The 24,070-nt window shown below is 27.7% G+C and overlaps 1 protein-coding gene across 2 annotated transcripts in view; it reads left to right on the plus strand.

Annotated features, from left to right (window-relative positions):
* LOC107173432 (leucine rich repeat protein connectin) overlaps nt 1–24,070 on the plus strand; it is a 273,851-nt gene that overhangs the window by 104,236 nt on the left and 145,545 nt on the right. The gene's annotated exons all lie outside the window — the stretch shown is intronic.

Consider the following 24,070-nt stretch of genomic DNA (forward strand, 5'->3'; position numbering starts at 1 on the left):
GGGAAAAAAACTTGTAAATTATGCTCAGAAAATGTGTTATTTTTATGATAGCCATTTAGCATTATCCAGGGGACACGACGAGGAAAAAAAATATTCGAAGTGGTCAGTGTTTATTGTAAAGTATAGGTACTATGTTAATTAAGTACCTATCCAATAAATTTATTTGTATATATGAAGAGTGTAATACTATAATATTACGAAATATAAATTTAAGACTAACTTGCCAATTGCCATAGTTTTCAATATAAAATCTTACAAATCCAAAAATAATAATAAAAAAAATATATATTCCCAATATATATAAGACAAGTGCATATTACTTTTTTCTATAAAATTGCACATGTTTTTGCTTTTTTAAGTGAGATATACTGCATGGAGTGTATATTTAGATCATTTTTAGAGCATATATTTACGGCTTTGCTCGTTATTGCGTTAAAAAATGTACCAGCTATTACAATATACAGTTTTGTCATAATTAACGAGTCGAACTTCAGAAGCTTAGCTTCGTTCAATATAAATCAACAACAAACGGTAAAAAACAATTTTGATTAATTTATAATTTTATTGTTAATATAGTATTAAACGCGATGTGTACATATATCTAGACTTCCCCGATGATTGTCTACACTGATTGTATAATATATTATTAGTAATTATTTTGTCACTTACCATTGATGCTGGTTGTTTTTGTTGTTGTTGTTGTTGTTGTTGTCGCGGATAGAGGAGTTAAGTCCGTCATATCTACGCCATACAGACAAACAAATATGTTTATGCATACACTCTGTCTCTCTGTGTGATGTATATACATATTATTATATTATGTAAAATGAACATATTGTGTACCGTCGATTTGAGCAGAAACACTCCGGGATTTAAATACATATATAAATGCTATGATATAATAAAATATAATTCATTTAAAATAAAAAATAAAATATAAAATATTTGTGTTCTACTTATAATATCATGTGTTCCAGCTCGGTGTTTGACTGTTGAATATTATTATTTTTTATAATACTATAATAATATGTACAGACTCGACTGTGTGCAACGCGCTTCCGGTCCGCTATTAGCGCATAATATAGTATATATTATTATTATACACATTATATACGCGATCATTTTTCGATTTTACGAAATTTTACTACGAAACGGGTTTTATTATTATCTCATGGACCGTCTTTTTTAATTTATTTTGTTGTATAAGATATTTCGTGATGTGTTAACGCTTATACGTAGCAGAAGTAGTCGCATTCTACGAGTGATAGTTACATAAATATTATTATAATACAGATAGCGACTTTGGGAGGTACATGTAAATAATAAATTCATAGAAGTTTATTAATGTATAATACGTCGCTGGTTTATTAAAATAAAATGTATGGTTCAATAAGTGCAACGTAAATGTCAACGTCAGCGAGGTGCCCAGGAGGGGGTTAGGGGTTATAACCTTACCAGTTGTCCAATAAATTTCCTTATTTGCACCTTTAGTATTAAAACCACCCAAATTAAATTAAAGGTATTATTAGTTAAAACAGTTATAACACCTACTCCCCTACTATCACCAATATTGAAAAGGCCTGGGTTACGTTACTATTTTGCACGTAATTTAATAAAATATATTATATATTATGGGTCATAATTAAAATATATATACTAATATAATATAATCAATATAAGTAGAAATTTGTGTAAGTAGAGAAGAGAGGGGCAAAGCCCTACGGAGAGTAGGAAAAGGGGAAGCAAAGTAAGAAGAAGAATAGTTGACCGTCGCTCAACGAACTTTCCACATGAAAGTTTAATGCAAGGTGATTCTTTTAATGGTAAACACTAAACACCAATTCACTCAAAAAGTACAAACCTTATATGACAAAACAATGCTCTTTAATATTATTTTATAGTTTTTTTGAATGACTGCTTTTTTTTAAATTTAATTTTTCACAACAAAATATTACACTAATTGTTTTAAATTTAAATACTTACAAATATTGAATTTCAAGCGAGTTGTCAATTAATGATAACATAACTTTACTTGTAAGTATTTAATGTTTAAACAAGCACTCCGAAGTGACAAATGAGGAGTACGTATTTTGAACTTATCATACAAAGTGTTGGCCCACTATTCTGCTTAAAATACTTATAACTTATAATTCGTTATATTAAGTATTTAAATCATAACTTGTCAACTATGCTCGTTTTAAAATTACATTTTACGTATTGAAATTCTTAGAAAATAGTTTTTACAATATGCAATCAAACGTATAAGTATATGATAATGATAATTATTGGTAACTTAAACAAATTAAGACGATAAAATATAGAAAAAATATTGATCTTTTAATAGTTTTGTACATTGAATTTTAAATTATCCAAAAACAAAATATTTCAAATATATTTTAAAATTTTTGAGAAAATTAGTGTTCTCTATAAATATCTGAAATAATTACTACGTACATTGCATAGAATCCGTTTATGGTTAGCATAAAAAGTAAGAAAACTATTTTTAAATATCGTATACGAATATGATTATAGTATAGGTACTGTTAAAAAAAAAAAAAATATGTTTCACCGAACACTTACTGCTCCGGAGCTAACGCGTTAATGTATTATAATATAATTATTTCATAGATATATGCAAAATAAAGAATTCCTACCTTTACATTTACCTGTAATAAAGTATGTGTACGATGCTTTGTTGGTGTATCATAATAATAATAATTACATGTCGTATAGGTAATATACTAATACAATATACATGAATGTCGTACGCATCATAAAAGGTTTTCTACATGTGGGATGCATATTTATTATACGGATGCGATGTTCTAGAAACTTTGTTGCAAACAATAGTGGTTACCAGTATAATATATTAATGTACATTTAAATATAATTATGTACACATATTAAGTATTTTATAATATACAAATAGTGTAATCAGACAGCAGAATACCGGTGTAACAATGATTATTATATTATTTCTTTACTTTTTATATACTCTTCGAATTCGTTGTTCGTTACTGAAGAAAATTATCATTAAAATATAATAATGTAAATCGTGGTATTTCAAACGCCACAATAATACAGAGTACTCGCTGATCACAATATAGTCTCATTTTTTAATTTTCATTGAAAATCGGATTCTTGGAGTTTGTTTAAAATATACTTTAAACACTTGACAGTTTTTAAATATTTGTTTGCCTAATCTTGACGATTATTGTCTTGTGGAGATTCAAACTGCTATTTTTCTTAAAGAGAATCTCTGCATATTTTTAGTGGATCTTTTTTTTTATTATTTTATTATTATTGAAAACGCATCAAAATAAAATTCCATTCCAACGAATAGTTTTGAGTTATTTAACTTTGTGTATCAAGAATGGTGGATTCACGATTATGGGTTTGGAAGATAGGACTTTGCAATTTGAAACTTATAGTAATATTAACGAATTTCATCTATCAATTTTTATAGTTTTTAAAATGGTCCAAGTATAATAAACTAAAGATATTAGATTCAAAATTATATAGATGCTGATTTGATATTTTTATAAGAACTTACATCCTTGGTAAAAACATTTTTAAAACTGAAAAACACAGTTTACATTACAGCGTGATAGTTAACGTTTTTTAAAAAAAAAGTTCCAAGGATATTAAAAAAAATAAATTTGCTTGTTAACAGTTAAAATAAAATAATATTACTTTGTATAATACACTGTAACGTAATAATAATATTACCTACGTACATTCATACGAGGGCGATGCACACGCGATCCTTTCGGTATATTATACATTATATAAAAGTATAGGCACCTAACATGTTTGAATTTTCGTCAGATATAAACAATTTGAGAAATGCGAGAATTTTCGATCAGCGAAAAAGCACATTACAATCACGTGGAAAATGTATTATCTATAGGCGTGAACATTTTATTGATCAGATTTTCCCCGAACTTTGAATTCATCCGATATAATATAATATTATATTGTAGATGCTGATGAAATTCCTCAGCGTTAGAATTAATTTTTCTTTCGATATTACAACGTTGGTACATAGTTGTATTACAATAATGCAGCGAGTATACAACTTCAGCTGACTGTGTAAGTTATCTCCGAGTACATATTAATTTAAAATTTGCTTGAATATCATCCTATTCAAATAATCATACCACGAAACATGCAGTGTAAATAGCGTTGGTTAGCCATTTTTGTGCATTAATATTAATTTTCTGTGTACAGCTGAGTGACACAACTGTTTTGACAGAGAACATAATACCTATAGGCTATATAGGTATTATGTTCTCTATAGGATATAATTATTACTTTTATTATTGTCATTTTTGTTGGTCCAAAAAGATAAGAAGCCGTTTAAGATATTATTCCAGAGGCGTAGATCGGCTTTTAAAACTATATATTTTTGCAAAACGAATTAAATTAAATTTAGTCATGTACTGTGAAACATGTTTTAATTACCTACTAATTTTATATTTTCATTATTATATATTTGCTTTTATTAAATAAGATCAGTTATTTAATTATTGTCTCTCTTACCTCGTCGTGAGATACCGATACGGTACGTAGGTATAAAATATATATATGTAACCTATACTAGGTATTTAAATAAAAGAAATATATGTTTCGTGAATAATTGCATTTGAAAGAAACCGTTCAAAACGTAAAGCGTGTCAACTAAAAACAGCTATGATTTCGTATGGAATTAATGATTTTACATTTTTAACTGTCAAACTTTTATTAGAAATATTTTTACAAAATATTTCACAAATAACTGTCAAATTTAATAAAAACGACTTTTATAAGGTATAGGTAAGTACAAAATGCACAGTTCTTTGCGGGTGATTGATACACGAAAAAAATAAGAATAAACTTTGTTTATAAAAATATGTTTTCGCAAAATAAAACATCTCTGTTAAAAACCAATAACGGGTTCCTTCTCAGATCACAATGCGTATACGATAATACAATATCAATATCTACACCATAAAAGTTTTTGAATTTTAGATTCGTATAACATAGTTTAGGAACAATATTTTTAAGAATATTACCGACAATTGGATATCGAATAAATAAATAAATTCCTACAAATGGACTATTGTCATGTATTCCATCACGTTATTATTGTTTCTGGTTGTTTGAAAAGTTCCTTAAAAATCGATAAAAACGTCGACTGCCTAATAATAATTTGTCGTAGTAAATATTTATATCTGTCTGTCATTTCAATCAAAAGTTATTTTTCACATTATTTTATATTACATTTGATTGTCGGCCATCGTTGCTCGTTAAAATATATCTATTTACGTTATGATGAAATTGATTATGTTCTGCAGTAGTATAGTTCATATTATTGTTTTACAGTATTTTTATTTTACATTTTTAGAGATAAATCACAAGTCTACATAATGTTTTGCTGATGATGTCATTATGAATTTTCATAATAAAAATTGATAGCTAATTTTTATTATTTCTTTAAATCAATTCCATAAATTGTATTGCACAGTAATGAAAAAAATAAATATTTATAGCATGTTTTAGAAATGGGCCTCAGATTAAAAATGATAGAAATAGCTATAATTTTTCTCTTAATAATAGCCACAATCTTCACTTTAAATTTAATTAGAATCAAATTATGCGTATATGGTTTTCGTTTTGATTTTTTCAATACTTATAGTTTAAGAAGAAATACTCCAATTATTCAGGCAATATGAACTCTTCAATTGGGGATTTTTTTTAAATATTATTGTTTATGTAGCTTAAATTCCGTTCATTTATAATACTTTAGTGAGAAAACAATTTCTTTATTCTGTAGGTATTATGTGTAAATTCTAATATACAGGGTGTCCCTTGAGGATTTACCCATTGCGATATCTCCCGAAATAATGGTGATATCGAGATTTTGGTTTTATGATAAGACTCGCAGGGATAAGAACTACAATTATTTCATATTTTAACGTTTTGGTAAAAAAGTTAAAAAATATATTTTTTTATTTAATTATTTCAAAAAAAAAATTAAAGATAACCATTTTGTTGAGTTTATTTTCCTGAAAATATTGACGTTTCAAAATTTTAATTTCATTAATTTCCCGATTTTTAATATTTTTTTTAGTTTCGAGAAAAATTGCGTATTATTTAACACCGTAATGTTATATCAAACATGAAATGTTGTCACATTGTGACCCGCCGCGCCACGCGCATTCCCATACGGCCGGCCGAATATTTTCCGTGTTCCTAATGGTTTATTATAAGTTATACATTTATAATCATATTTTATTTCTTCAAAACTAGAAAAAATATTAAAAATCAGGAAATTAATGAAAATAAAATTTTGAAACGTCAATATTTTTAGAAAAATAAACTCTACAAAAGTACAAAATGGCCATCTTTAATTATTTTGGAAATAATTAAATAAAAAAATATATTTCTTAAATTTTTTACAAAAACATTAAAATAAATTTAAAAATGAAGTAATTGTAGTTCATATCCCTATGAATCTTATTATAAAACCAGAATTTTGATATCTCCATTATTTCGTAAGATATCGCAATGGGTAAATCCTCGAGGGGTACCTTGTATATGAATTCCGTCAGTTAACTAAGAATTTTGCTGTTTCGACTTCTTAAAATAACTTTTAAAAAATTAATTACATGTCAGCTTGGAAATGTGTCATATAAATAACGAATGTCTATTACAATTACTTTGTAACGAATTGCATTGTATTTATATTTTTATTGTGTATCATTAGCAGTAATGAAATTTTATTTTTTTCGCTAACTAGTAATTTTTTTCGAATTGAACGTTATTATATTTTTCACTTCTATTCTGGTTTTAAAATAATGATGGTGCTCAATAGTATGATGTGGGGTACTATTATTTATAATATATTCTTGTTTGAATGTCATTACGTTTTAGGTATTATTTTTATCGCAGATTCGATAAAATTATACACAAATATCACATTTTTAATATGTTAATTAATATTATATTTGAGTTTTGACTATAGTCAAATAGATTGTATAGTTTTAATTTTCGTATTATACATCGTACAGAAACGTGCTCGAAACACCCAAGGAATTATTTTTAATACTTCCAAATGCTTTGAGTGAATAAATCGGATAATTATTTATTTGTACTCCAATAAACACAAATATAGCTATTGAATCCCCACTGTTAATCATTTTGAAACGATTAGAGTAAGTAATTATACATTTATGTTTGATCAAACTATGTTCATGATATAACACCTATATACAACATTGTAGCACTCTTAAAGTAAATATATAAAAGTGAGATACTACTATACGTGTCTATGCCAAATACTGTTAAAAGTATTTAAAAGTAAATTACAGTAGCACTTAACTTTTAATCGAAATTTAGTTGATTATCGAATAGAAGTGTAAGAAGTTCAGCAGTTGAATAAAAAAATGGCGCTTTCGGGTTTCTTGAAATAACGTCACAACTCGATTATCGTAATAATTATAATGATAATTAAATAATAATATTATACCTAATTGGAAAATATGTGTAACTGTATACGACGTATTATATTAAGACATTATTTTGATTATTTTAAGTATTTCATTTTATAAAAATCAGATATGACTATGAAAAAAAAGAAAATTGCATACTTATTGAATTGTTGACAGAGAAAATAAGCATAGTTGAACAAACAGTTATCATTAATAATGATTTATTGTCGTGCCGACCGGATTGTCAAAGGTCGTCGTTTGATAAAGTCGCGTGTCTTCGACACATTATTATTATAATATCGGGACACAAAAAGCGTGCCTCGTTTAAACGGTCGATGATTGCAAGCAGAAAAAAATAAAAACGTATGACCTATCAAAATGTCCATTATGCAGATCTGAAGGTAAGCAAAAAAGGAAAAGCGAGAGATTGGAAATCGATTGATAATATTATTGGGGTCGAATTTATCGTAATGTTTAAAGTCCAGCCAAAAAATAGCTTTAAATATATATAATATATGTATAACCCACGACTGATTTTCATATGATATCATTTTATTATTGAAGTTATATAAATTTATATGTATATAATATTTTATACTTAGACGGCACTCGATCGATTTAGTTATGGTTGTATACTGTGTACTATATATATATATATATACTATATAGTTGTACATGCATAAAATAATACGCCATTTCGATATTCAGACTGACGTTATCGATATATTATGTACATTTGAAAATATTATAATGTACCTATACTTATTTAGTTATTTAGCTACATTCGATGTAAACTATTAAAACAAAATATCCTAAATGGTTTTGATTATGGTTTTGAAAGTAATAATATTCAACCGATTAAAGTTTAAGAAATGTATTTTTATGTTCGACATCCAAGAATATATACAAAGAACAAGTTATCACTTGGACGTGGATGTATATAAAAGTCAGTATAGGAGGTGGTACACCCGAATTAAATGCTCAATTCATGGCGATTAAACCTAAACAGTTACAGCTTGATCTATTTAAATTTCCATAAGGAGATCAGGGAATGGATACTGTAATCAAGACGAATGAGAGCAAACGAGATGATGGGGTAAGGTATGTGTGCAATGTATTACGCGGGAAGCAGGATGGTTGGTAAGGGTGGAAGGGGAAATAAATCTTTTCCTGGTGGAGAAGTTGGTACGGCCTATTAACCGCGGGGAGATCCAGGTCTCATTTTAGTTCTTTTACAACAAGAAATCAAATCTGTGACAGTCGCTTTTTTAACGAGTGATAAAGAGAGGGGAAAAAAAAGAAACGGAGAAACAGTGTTGAGAATTTTGTTTTTCAATGGAAACGGTGTGAGGTTGTCAGTGTAGTTTAGTTACAGAAAAAAAATGCCAACACTCGCACCGGAGATAATGATTTTTGAGACACAAGTAAAATCAGCTGGTTGAGGAAACCGTATTGTATTATAACTGAAAAAATTAACTATATTATTACTATTTAGGTGTAAATATAATATTATGTACAGACAAATATCGTTCCAAGGCAGTGTATGACAGTGAAATAAAATATAACAATTTTAATACAATTTATTGTATTATACATGGCTACATATATCATACATTCGTACCGATTAAATACTAAACGTTTTATCGTCGGTTTGAAAAATATATATTTTGAGTGCAATATATTATATATTTATAATTTATATGTCATACCTATACTTATTATACATTTTTTTTTATACAGTAAAAAACTATTCCATGTAACTGTCACCGAATAAGAAACCGGAAATCATTACCATAATTTAAAGGTGGCCACCCTACAGATTACAGATGACAGATGAATCATAATAATTTTTAAAACTAAACGTTGTATAAGGGAGGCCTTTATAAAACAATCGTGTTCATCGGCATTTAAAATATTTCAAGGCATCGGCATTACAAATAAAACATTTTTTCTTACTTTAATTCGCCATATTCTGTCACTGTTTCCGTATTAATCGATTTACTTTTGCCACAAATAACTTTAAAACAAAAATATATTGTACCATGCTTTAAATTTATTAATCCAACCATTTGATGCTTTAAAATTTTCAATTTAAAGTTCTTTAATTACTTGTAAAGCCTCTTCTTTATGTATATTGGTTCACTGATTGTAATACATTTAGCACACTCAGCATAAAATTGTTGGTATACAACATTATTATTTATGTTAATTGATTAGGTTTTACGACTTTTATAATTTTACTTTCATCATTATCGTTGGACTTTCATAGTCTTAAAACCATATCTTTATTTTTTTATTAAATTGGTTGCTTCTTGAGTTCTTCCTATTCCAAATTTATATATTTATCTGCGAGAGCACGCGCACTCATAGCCTCATTTTTCTGCTACAGTTGGGTGTTTAAAAAAATAAACCAACTTTACATATATTTACCTAACCGTAAACGAAATTTTTACTGTACTTCAAATAATATTCAATACAGCGATGAGGAGTTACGTCAAAGAAGTACCCTACAAATCCTGAGAAACGTCTTTAAGCTTTTGAGTCTTTATTTCTAAAGAAAATATTTAAAGATTATTAAACGTTTCGATAAATTGTTCCTACGTATTATCGATTTGTATTCCTTTGATATTTTCTGACTAAATTAATTGTATTTTGCATCACATAATATTATAACGGAGGGTTATTATTACTATTTACTACATTGAAAAAAAAAGTTCTCCTTCCGAATAGAATTATAAAAAAAAAAAAATTACCATCGATTCACCGCCAAAAATTCATTTCGGACATGACGCGTAATATTTTTATTCTCCAACAAATCATATAACTCGTGAAAAACCATTCTCGAGTGTTGTAAAAGAATACTGTACAGGTTCCGGAAATTTATCACACATGCCAGAGTTGTACATTATGGATCGATAGTTATAATATAGCTTCCGAGTTATACATCGATGACTGCAGCATAATATGTACCTATCCTTAGGCGCATGCAAATAGTAATAATTGTAATTGAGTGGGGGTGTGGGGAATGAAGCCCAGATCCATACGGGTTTCTTGTGAGTGTTGTTCTACAAGTGTAAAAAAAATGTCTTACAAAATGTTGTGAACATGTAAAATCTTCCATTTTTTTGGGAGGGGGGATAGACTCTAAGACAGTTAGAGTCTACAAAGGTACTTATCTTTGAAGCAGCAGTAAATGCGGTCCGTCCAGAGATAAAGTCTGAGCTGCACATACTCTTAATATATATTTATAGGTATATATATTATAAACATATATAATATAGCCGAGCAAAGGCGTATACAGATCTATTTGTTTCGAGTTTTGTTTCAAACTTGACAAATCTTCTGCCAAAAACTTTTGTGTAACGCGACGGCTAATAATCATGAAGTTTTCGATGTCCGTGATGCGACACTGCAGAATGTATGGTAGTTCTTTTGATTTTTATAATCTTTTGCCCACTCTCTGCTCCCTCACTCTCTCCAAGCCGTCACAAGGCCATCGCAGATTTCATATATATACACAAACCGAACACTTTTCGAATGTTTTTGGGTGACGCGTGACGGGAGATTAATTTATTGTATATACGACTTAATAATAATGTGACAACGGTCACGCCGTCGCCGCTCGCAACAAAGTTATATTTCGCCGGCGACGTCGTAATTGATTTTCGTATTTTTTTTTCCGTTTCTTTCCTGAGGCGCACACTCGTTTCGCATATACGCGTGAGATCGGATCAGAAATCGCTGCCGGTCGTCATATTCGTCTTATTATTGACTTTGGGATTATAAAAAAATTTGAGCTCAAACCGTTCGCTTGTAATACCGAAAGTCTTCGACACATCGACGTAAATATACATAATAATAATAATATGTACGAGTGGTATGACCGTGCACCGTGTAAGGGTGGTTTTTAACAGCAAGTTATATTTGAAAATTTGTCGAGACTTGTAGATCGAAGTATCAGTAAATTCATCCCACTCCGCCGTGATATAACAATTATAATACTCTCTTGGTTATATGACTAAACATCAGCTTATAAAATTCAGTATAAAATGTCTAAAATAATAATAATAATAATGTCCAGATGGGGGACAACCGGAAAACGGACTTTTTGTCTCAATGAACTATTACCTATATAAATATTATAATTATATTATATAATATTTTACCACGTACATTTTTTCGGTCTTGAGTTATAACGATGGCCAAGGACGTAACTGGGGGGGGGGGTCTAGGGGTCCGAAAAAATGTTGGACGACCCCCCCCCCCCCCCATTTTTTTCCGTCACGACCTTGATGACACACTTTATACAAGCAGGTATAGCATATCGAATAACTTCTTTATTTATTTACAGATTTCGTGTAATATACATCATATTAGTTTTTGCGTTATACGTATGTATTAGCGAACATTTTTAGTTATGATGTGCGATGTACGTATACGTATAGAATATTGTCGTGAGAATAGCAATTATTCAGGGATAAGTCGAAGTAGGTACTTACATGTTTTGCTTGGATTTGTTTTTAAGTATATGTATAGTTCATTACTTTTCAATTTATGACACTATACACAGTGCACACTACCTATACTTTTGTTTCGATAAGTTTGCGTTTTTCCCAGAGGACCGTATCGAGTACGATATCACCAAAATAATGTGTCCTGCGAATGAGTAATGTGTGTTCATTTTGTTTGTTCGGCAACCGAAACTCGATATCAGAATTTTGTGTAGTACCTAACAGTAGTTTTTCGTACAGATTGCTAATACCAGCTGATACTGGTACCTTCAAAAACCTCCTATTGGAGTAGTATTCCTGTAACCCATTAAAATATTTCGTACCGATATTAAACTATAATATTGTGTACAGTGTACACGCACTCATGTAATTGTGTGAAAAAATGATAAACACGATCCTGTGACGTGTTTTTTTATAGTTTTGATATTTATATAATTTCAAAATGAATAATAACGTTTTGAAACAATATAGGATAATATCGCGTGTATAACTTAGCAGCTGCTGTCGACTTGAACAGATTTATTCGCTTCGTATTTTGTCACGTAAAATATTAAAACGTATGAAAATCTTCGCTGTGTGATTTGCGTCTTATAATACTATTATTGCATATCTTTATTATTATTTTGATTAATGAAAAAATCGAAATCACAGCACTATATCGTAATACTTACATAGTATTAGTTAATACTTAGGTACTGTAGTCGCATACTTATTAAAAATACTCTTTCATAGTACCTAAGAGTCTAAATATATTTTTCATTTGATAAGTAAAAAGTATAAAACATTAACATGTATTTTAAAATATAATAAAATTGTTTCAATTCTCAATACGTAGTACCTACTTATGTTCGGTGTTGTGTTATACATTTACGTCATAATAGTCACAAATTATTATTTTAACTATTACATATTCAGTTATATGAATATAATATAATAGTTTATTCTATAATCAATGCTTTTATTCTTCATGTTCTTAGTAATATGCTAATTATAAATTAACATTTTGGTCTAAATACGTATAAGCATATTCGTATCGTATTCGCCGACCGTCTACATACATAGTCATACCCGTATTCTGCACTTTTAATTTGAAACTGTCATGAAACAAAATTATTATTGATTAATAATAAGTACCTATTATAATCAATATTACTTAATATGAAATAAAATATCTACATACTAATTTTAGCATATTGCAGTAATATCTACATAATTAGTGTAAATCTATATTTTAATAATGTTTATATTACACCGATAACCATCTGTATCATTAAGTTTTATAATTAGATAAAAATAGAATTTATTTCTGTATACCATTGACCAATCATAAATGCAATAATTAATTTAATAGTTTGACCAAACACAGGAACACACTGTCTACTGTCCTATTACTCTAGCCACTTTTACGTTATTCCACCAACCTCAAAATTTCGAATAAACGATTGTTATTTATTATCTGTTGTACACAATATGGACAAATTTTTAATTTCCAAGTCAAAATCCACCAAAAATGAAAAGCATAAGCTTCTAACGCAATCTAACTTCCCCGATGATCTCAAACCATCAAATGAAAATAGCATTAATCTATCTTCATCTAGATACATTTTCTGTCAATTATCTTTATTTTTATCTAGATAATTAAAAATTTATCTTTATACAACACTGCGTTATGTTTCTTTAAATTTACGTCATGGATTGTATCAGTGGTTCATAAATCGTATGAAGAGGGATCCTAGTGGAATCACGAAATATTATCTTATCTAAAGCTAAATTGTAACCACAAAATATGATTGTGGCTTAACACTACTCATGCTTCAACTTAGGCTCCCCGGCAAGACCTTAGTTCGGAAAAAACGATAAGAGATGGAATTGTTTGGGTCGTTTGGAACAACTGAATGGTAAGATATACTAATACAAAATCTATGAATAAATTATAAAAGATTTCATTAATATAATTTTTGTTATTGATTCATCCCACCTCCAGTAAAAAATTAAATTAAATAATGCTATATTGTATAATATTTTAAAATAATTTTCATTTAAATATCGAATTTTGTGCAAATTTGTATATAAAATGTCTATAGAAAAAATCTGTGTTAAGGAGTATATATTTTTAGATTTTTTAACCTTGGTTTTCAAAAAGTTAGATTGTCTTCGATCCTATATGTATTTCATCGCATATAATCGCATATAATAATTTATCAATACACCATAGCTATACTAAAGTAATAACCTAATCATATACGCAAATATTTTTATTGAATGAATTTTCGTTATGCTTATAAGAAGTTATTATTATCTATTAATCTCAATTCCTAGTTTGATTTTAATTTATCGACACGAAAAATCCGAGTCAACTTCAGCTGAGCAGTTGAGATTGAAAAATAAATAAATTTTAACGGCAATCTTATCATATTGTTATGCAAATGCTAAAGTCGAAAAAAGAATACAGTAGTGAGATAAATGTGTCATCCGCTTTACTTTGAAATTGAGTTCTCAACCAGGTCATCATGACATAACCCGAACGGACGACGAACAAAGGATTCGTTATCAGTGTCCTATTTGCACCGTAATAACGTTGTAGTATCTATGGCATTTCAACGTGCTTATACGTCTGTTCTGTTCGTTTCGAGCGGTAACATGATACTTCTATTTAGTAGGCTAACTGTATAATAATCTGAATATTTTTTATTCACGCTGTTTTCATCATTTCCGTGGTATGTTTTGTACGAAATCATATAAATAACAATAACAAAGCACGGAATAAATAGACACAGATACTAGATAGTATGATATATATTAGGTTTAGGTATCTACCAATGTATTCTATACATACAGCTGGCGATTCGCTAAGTATTATCACCCTTACGCTTTTAACTTATGTGTTTTTTTAAATGATGTTTTTAGTTATTTTTAATCATAATTATTAAAATCAAAGTTTAGTAAAATAATTTTTAAATTATATATATACATATATTATATAGAAAATATATATTTATTTATTTATTTTTATTTTATCACGTAATATGCAATTAATTTAACAATATAAATAATAACTATAAATGTTTTTATATCATAACCCCCATTATAACTTTTGTACTTCCCAAGGAAAATGTTTCATAATAAGACTTACATCTAGTTGTATAATTTAGAAAGTACTCGTTTGAGCATCGACTGATTTACATTTGATTTTTCATAAAAATTACCAGCTTAATAATTTATAGCACAAAAAAGATGGATCTTAATTTTGAAAAATCAACTTGTTTTGCCACCTGATAATCTATAAATTTAGGTCATACAATATAAGAAAGTATTAGAAATTATAATACATATTATTATTAATTCATATCCTGATTTTAGAATTTTTAAGCTCATATAATTATAAAGATCATAATTTCTATATATATTATATATATATATAGATACTTAAATGGAAGATATCATGAATTAGCATTGAGCATACTTGTAAATTATTCTGTATAATATTATGCATGTTATTGTGTTATTGCAACTGTAAAAAGTCTGAGAAGAAGAAGTACTTATTAAATTAATTATTAAATGCATAAGTGAATATAAATATTTCAACGTGAAATGCGTTTTAATAGCTTTCAAATAATCCGAGAAATAATTAGAATTTTTAATTTTGTAAATGTAATTACTTTATTTTTTTAAATACAAATATAATACATTTCCCAATAACCTAAATTATACGCAACTTGAACATTATAGAGCACTTTTACTGCCCTCGAAAAGTGTTTACAGAGTAAAAGAAATAACTCCGTCGCTTCGCCCAGAACCTAAAATCTAAAAGCTCTTTGTGTAGTTATAATATATACCTACTATAAACATAGCCTCGAAAAACAACGCGACTGTTTATTACTTTGATGTAACATTGTTTGTAAGCCGAGTAATTTCAACGTGAAACCTTAATTTAGGTACCTATAATTTCTAGCCTTAAAGTTTATCTTAATCATTATAAAATTTACAACACTTGGCAAAAATAAGCTGTGCTTATATGTATGACCATGTAGTTACATGTTTTACAGTTGGTATGCTTGTAGTTTATTTTAGATACGTCGCTAGGGCACTTTTTTCCCGATATTTTTTAAGATTAAAAAGAAAATCTCTCATATGCACGTATCTGAGACATTATTGCTGCGCATGGTTTTGTCCGAAATCCGTATTAATCGATGGCTAGGTAAGTTTATAGGCAGGTCCTCGTTTATACACAGCTAGGGAGATGTTTTTTATTTATTTTTCATTGTATATTACGTTTATCTAATGCAACACGTGATATTTTTTGAAATCATTATTATTCAACGAATAACGAACTTATTTTACATTTTTCTACAATATCATAAGCTTTATGTTTTATTAAAAATAATAATGATAACAGTGCCATGGTATGGCGCGATGGTTAGTCTCGGTTACAAAACGTAATCTGAAGTCAAGCATCATCCGATGTCACTAGCTCTCGGATGGGTGACGACCAGAATTAATAGTAACACTATATTTCAATAGAATAATGAAAAAAAGGTATACCATTGACAAATAGATTTAAAATTTGGAGACTTTCTAGTGTCTACGTATAGTTGCTATATAGTTGTCAAACGAATATTCATTAATCGCTGAAATTATTCGAAAATATATTTATAGTTTTTTTAAATATAGCTGGGTGATTAAATTTCATGTCTAGTAATGCAGTGTTATATGTACAAATTTATAACAATTTTAACGAATTACTGTGGTTCGATTTTAAAATCATACGTGATCGAATATTCAGCCACACCTATACTAATTAAAATACAAATCGAAGTTTTTCGTTGGTTTATTAAATAAATCAAAAAAAAAAAAAAAAATCATAATATGCGTATCATTTAATTCATATTCGTTTTATTGTCGCTAAAAGCGTAACACGTGCCAATTTATATTATATTGGTTTCGTGCAGCCGTTTAAAATGAAATACATCTAACGTAATATTTTTACTGGCAAAATTATTGTTTGACTCGACGACACATTGATTCACAATTATTTATTGTATGAAATAAGAATTTTGATATTGATAACACATGTTCCCATAATATTGAACACTATATAATATAATGATATGTTATAAAGAATGTCTATGTTTAAACATGAATTGCGTTTTTGTTTGTGGTGCTCTAGAAGACCACAGCTCAATGACAACAAAATTGATTCATACAAAATTTGATTTATACATACATCAAATAATAGTAAAAATGAAACTATTTTATCTTGTATTTTATTTTATTTTTTGCTTTCTCATTTTTATGACATTTTTACATTTTAGGACGATATATATTATAGTTTGAAGTATAAATAAACTTTTGAACAAATATTATACTATATTATATTATCTGCCTTTGTCCGCAGTATTTTTTATTACGTCAAGCCGCCTGTACAGAGAATACTCAAGCCCCGTTTCCATTTACGATTACTTCAATTATTGTTATCTCACGCGCATAGTAAGAACACGAAAACAAAACTTTTATTTTGCATTTTTTTGTATTCTTTTTGGAAGATTTTTGGTAATTTCGACGGTCCATCTTTTGTATTTTATTTCAACATTTCGACACATATATGAGAGTTTATATATATATTACATAATATAACATTTAATAACTTTTTGAAATGTAATTTTTCTTGTTTTCCAAACAGTTAAAATTTAAAATCCACGTCCTAAATATTCGTCGTATCATCATACTTTTATGATATTCAGTTACAATACGAATACAGTGATTTACCTATTATTAATGCGATAAGTATTTAAGAATTTAAATTTAAATATAAATATAATATTGGGTAATATAATGGAATATTATACATACTATTTACAATATATTTATGGAGACTAATCATCTTTTAAAATAATATACGATATAATAGTATATTTTTCGATGGCAAAGTGTATCGTTAAGATTATTTCGAATATCATATGAGTTTTAATTGCATCAAAAGAAATTATTCGTCCTACTTGTAAGACTAGCTTTTACTATATGCACGTAAACAATGTATAAGATTTCATATATGATTTGTGTTTGGATAGGATACCACGTCAAAAATCTCGAGTTGCGTTCTGTCCACGTAGTTATTTTAGCAACGTTTGCCGTCATATCCCGTGTTTCATTTTGACACAAAACGCACCACTTAAATACTGTTTTGTGCAGACGATCGTATGACATATTATGTCACCGTCACCGACGCGACGACTTTCGGTTGAAAAATAAAATCGTACTTACCTGCAGGTTGCCACTAAAAAAATATGTGTATAATTTATTATGATTATAAGTCGTATAAAAACCACTCTTCATCCTAATGATCCCGTGCGATTAAATATTTCGTGTTGTGCGTATTAGCGTATTTATGATGATGGACGAGCGTGTAAGTTCCTACACGAGAAATAGAAGGTGAAAATCACCCATGGCCATCAGGCGTAAGTTCCTACACGAAAAAGTTTTTAAATTCTCGTCTCTGATTATTTTTGACGAGTTTTCGACTATATTACGGTCTACTGATTTTCTTCACATAATATAATATAATATACTCATTCGTTTTCTGTTGTAATAGTATAAATTTCTTCCGTACGGCCATGTACAAAACACGTAGGTATTTTTATTCTCAATTAATATATTTTAATATTGTTATTAGTGTGACATATACTATACATCAAGCGGCACCTATTTTACTTATACACATTCACGAACATATTATTCTGATATATTTTGTCTTATAGGAGTGTTTCTTGTAAAGTTTTTAAGAGGATTTCAACGCACTATTTGTTTTCTCTATAGTCCATGCTCAACAGTCAACATAAAAAAAGAAAAAGAAATTTACAGTGAATAAGTTTTTTCTAAGTTTTAAGTAATTTTAGAATAAAATTACCATTATAAAAAAGATAGAGAATAATATTTTTGAGGAAATGACGTCATATCGATTTGTCTAAATATTGTCACAAAATAATTTAATAATTATTTAAATTCACAACATTTTTTGGTTTATTTTGAAAGTCAAATACAAAATAAAATATGATATTGATAAGTAATTTTCTCAAAGATATTATTCTCTATCTTTTTTGTAATGGGTGATTTTACTCCAAGATTAATTAAAAACATAGAAAAAACGGTTCTGCGTAAATGCCTTTTGTCTATATTGAGTGTGAGCCAGAGACAGAAAACAAATAGTGCGCTGACATTCTCTTAATATTATTATTATTATTATTATTATAATATTATTATGGTATAAAATTATATTTTCTTTTTTTATCAAACATGCAATTAATTAATTACGTCCATTTTTATAAATTAAACCGTACCTACATGTCTGCCCCTGCAACATAATATTCATGTATCTACCTATACATATATAAATATTAAAATTCACTCTTCGAACTAATGACCTGCAAGTAGTTATTTCGTTTTGCGTGTATTTCTTATGACGGCGGTGAATGTAAATTCTAAGACGAAATTTAATAGGTGAAAATCATCCTTTGGTATACGTATTAGTATTACGTATCGATATTGGACATAGATTAGTTCTTAAGAAATTACTAATAATTTATTGTATCGTTGGCATAATAATAATATACAGAGTGAGAAAAATCAAATTATCTTATACTCGCGTGGCCGTGTACTCGTATTAATCAATCAATACAAAATGTTATACTCACGCACAATCGTTGTATTCGATGGGATAGATTATTCACCATTCTTGGCGGCTTTGTCTGACGCGCTCTAAACCTTACATCATAAGGGTACTTTAAAATAATACTTAATAATATAATATTGTATATACATTTTATATAATGTGTTCATTTATTACATATATATATATATTTCATTATATATGGCGTTTCGTTTTCGAATCATTAGGCGGATAATAAACAATATGCGCCGTAAAACCTTAATATAGACTCATATATTTATATATATAAAGCAAGTATATTATATTCGCCAAACTTTTGTAAACGCATCAGAACCAGCCAACCGTGAACAGTAACGGATATCGAAACACGTCTTGTTTAACGACGATTGTATACGATATAATATTGTGCTTATTTTTTTTTTTATCGATGTATGAAAAAATGATAAAATTAGTGCGCACGAGTGAATGATGTAATAATATAACCTTCACAATAAAATAAAATATCGTATTCTAAACGTATATCCTTGAATACAGTATGTTACCTATCTCATAGAATATAAATTATTTTTGTGTGTAATACCTACAGCTACTACTTATACTATTATATATCTATTTGTAGTGAAATTGATTTCTCTAGCGGAATATTTTACATAAATTTCAAAAATTCAAGCAACGACGAATGTTTTAAAAATGCATGCCTATAATATTCGTAAAAAAGTATTTTTAAAGTTTATTTGAACGGATTTTATGATGCACCACATATTTAGTGGGAAATCTCCAGACACCAGTAGCTATTGTTGTAAATGAGCTTATTTTAAAACTTGAAATGTTTATATAATATAATATATTGTTCATAGAAATAGTAAAAATTCGTCGAGATGACAAAACATTCATATTCCAAATAGTTTCAAAAATAACAAGAGTCAGTTATGATCAAATTATAATGGTATAATGCAGTGGTCTCAAACATACGGCCCGCGGGCCACGAGTGACCCTCAAACCCTTTCTATGTGGCCCGCAATAAAAATCATTTTTAACAAAAATATAAAAAGAATTGTTAAAATTGTTAATAAAATATTAAATAATAATATTATCTAACGTTCATGATATATTAAGTCACATTTAAATAAATGGATTTTGGATGTACTTTTGTCTTCATTTTGTCTTTAGTTTCTAGTGTATAAGTATAAAAATGGCAATTAAAATTTGGCCCGCGAATTTTTTTTGAAAAAATATATGGCCCGTAAGTAATTTGAGTTTGATTTCACTGGTATAATGTATCATGTTAAATTATTGATATAATAAAATGGATTACAATAAAATATAATATCTAGCGATCCGTTTAAGAAATAATATAGATAAGTGCTATATTATAATTATATAAGCTCACAATTATTTTTCGTTATATTATGCAATGATTTATCAATGAATCTATCATTTCATTCATATTTAACACGTCCATTACAGTAAATCACTGAATGGCAATTATTTACATTCGACTCCTAATTTATGGCCAAGAAGTTACCAACTTTCTCCGTTTTTATTAATGGTACATTATTTTGCTTTGAAATTGATCTCAATATTCCTAGAATATAACCGTATTTAATTTTAATAAGACCCGAGACGAGTTTGATGGAGACCCAATTTAAACACGAAACAGAGGAAAACCAATCACAGATTCCGGGAGAAATATAATTATAATGTAAACGATATTAGTGATGTTAGTTTTATCGATACCTTTATTTTATTTTACTTATTTATTTTTTACACATCATTTTTACAGAAAATAATTATAGTTTTTAATTTTTATATCATACTTTTCCCATAATAATGGTGTGTATTTATTATTATCTTTACTTTTTAGAATATTATTTGAATGTTCTTCTAGTCTTAAACAAAAAATAATGGTTCGAGTAATATAAATATTAATTAACAAGAATAATAATTTTTATCGATATTAACGGTGAGAAATCTAGGAGTACTTTACCCCCATTAATTTAATATAAGCTCTCCTCTGTAACGTTATTTAAACTAATTTTCGTATTTTAAACTAATTATTTTAGTAAAATTTTGCTCTACAAATATTTTCTGACTTACATATTAACGTTTGATATTTGCGTAATCAACAATGTAGGTCTTTTGGCATTTATTTATCAAGCATAATTCAACATAATATATTAAATTATTGTTAAATCAAATAACATCGATTTTATAATTTTAAGATTTCACCGATTGCCAATACGAATTTCTGATCAATACATAATATTCCTTGTCCGTAGGTAATGAACAATGTTTTATAAGTACCTCAACGAAATTTATATAGTAATAATAATGTTAAGAATATCAATTATTTAATATAATATGCATTGATTTAATTTCCTTATATTGTAAAATTGTGTTTGATTCTTTCAAAGGTATGGTATTATATAATAAGTAATATTATTAATTTACTCTCTCAATTATAATTTATAAAATATACACACTTGATTTTTCCCCGGACAAATATACATATTGCATAACTGTACTATAATATAGTGTCTATATTATGTACAATGTGCATGTTATAATAATATTTTTTTGTCGAGGTTTCTTTAAAAAAAAATAATATTAATAATAATATCTTCTCCTCAAATAATAATAACTGCATTTTTATGATTCATTTTCACTACCTATGATTTAATAGCGTAGTACTCTTGTAGGATATAATAATATAATATCTATAGTACTACAATTTCGTGTGTAGTCATAACTTTATGACTCATAAGGTATAAAAGATATTATTCGTATTATAATATTATATAAGGTCTTGAGTTTAACAATATTTCAAAAACAATCTTTTCACACATAATATAATGATTCTATATAGGTATATGTAGATACAATTGATGATATCCCAAGTATGCTCATATTCATTTTTTACTTTTTTTATAAAACGTTTATTCAAATGTTGGTTTTAGAAATTTGTACGTATTTACGATATATACCTATAAAAACCATTTAGAAAGTATATACTGTCACAGGAATCTTGTAGCGATAAACAGCTTTTTTTAATGAGTAACATGCTGGCCCTTAATTAGGAACTGTTAATGTTTGAGCTGATATTTTGATGTTTATAAATTACATTTTCTATAGTTTCTGAGTTATAAATATATTAAATGTGTTATGTTAGGTTAGGTTATTCTTGTATATAATTTTCAGACAACTTTTATAAATTATAAAGTGTTTATAGGTCAATATTATTTACTATGATTTTCAAATCATTTTATCTCCATTAAATATTTCAATCCTAGTCATGAACCTTGTATTAAATTTTCAAGTTTTTTTCCCCAACGGATAAAATTTTATTGACATTTATAGGATAAAACAAAAAAAAAAAACGGAAAATTTCAAATGTCTTTAAATAACTTAAAAATTGTTGAAATATTTTGAAAATTTTTTGATGTATAAAAATACACCAATATAAACATTCAGTGAATTTTTTCCTGTGCTTTTAAAAAATATTGGAAAATTCAAAATTTGACCAATCCACCAACTAGATTCTTTTTTAAACAGGAAAAGCTACTAAAGATGAACTTTTAAGCATTATTTCAACATTTATCATGTACCTACACAGACACACAAAACAAAAAACGAAACATTGTAAAATCAATATATTCATCCCTCCGCTCAGAATCTAAAACCAACAGCTCATACAATAACGGTAAAAATAAGGGTGTTCCTTATTTTAAGAATTTTGTTTGTATCACCCCAGGAAAATCTTAAAATTTTACAAAAATTTCTAAACTAGGTACCTATATTAAAATATAGTTTTTACAAGTATAACTTAATATATGTATTTATTTAAGTATCAGAGGGGCTGAGCATACTTGGTAGATCATTCAGCTTATGAACAAAAAAAAAAACATTATTTTGGTGGATATAGGGTGTGTTTTATATTTTTTAAATTTAAAATAATGATTGATTGGAATAATTCAAAAAACGCTTCTGTATAAATGGACATAAAGGTTTATCAGAAAAGTGGTATTGTTTAAATATTACATTAATTTGTTTATGATAATAATTTAGAATTTCCTTCGATTACTATACTTACTGAAAAATAATAAAAATGAACCCCTCTTATTTTACAATCATCCGTATTCGATTTCACACTTATAAAATTCTGTTGATTGCCTAATTAAACATTTTAATTTTTTGATCGTTCAAAAAAGTTTTTTTTTATTAAACTGGCGTGGCGGAAAATATCAAAAGTCTCTCAAATATTACAGTTTTGTTAGTACATTAATAATAGTATTAATAAAAATATTTAAATATTTCAAAATTATCAGTGAAAATCTCGGCCTTCAAACTCAAACATTGAGCAAAGTACAACGTCCGTCGCCCCCTTGGCTGTGGTCTCCGAATATCAACACTCAACTCACCAACTA

This window comes from Diuraphis noxia, unplaced genomic scaffold, assembly GCF_037042655.1.
Source record: "Diuraphis noxia isolate RWA-SAM2 unplaced genomic scaffold, SU_Dnox_SAM2 contig0002, whole genome shotgun sequence".
Taxonomy (NCBI): domain Eukaryota; kingdom Metazoa; phylum Arthropoda; class Insecta; order Hemiptera; family Aphididae; genus Diuraphis; species Diuraphis noxia.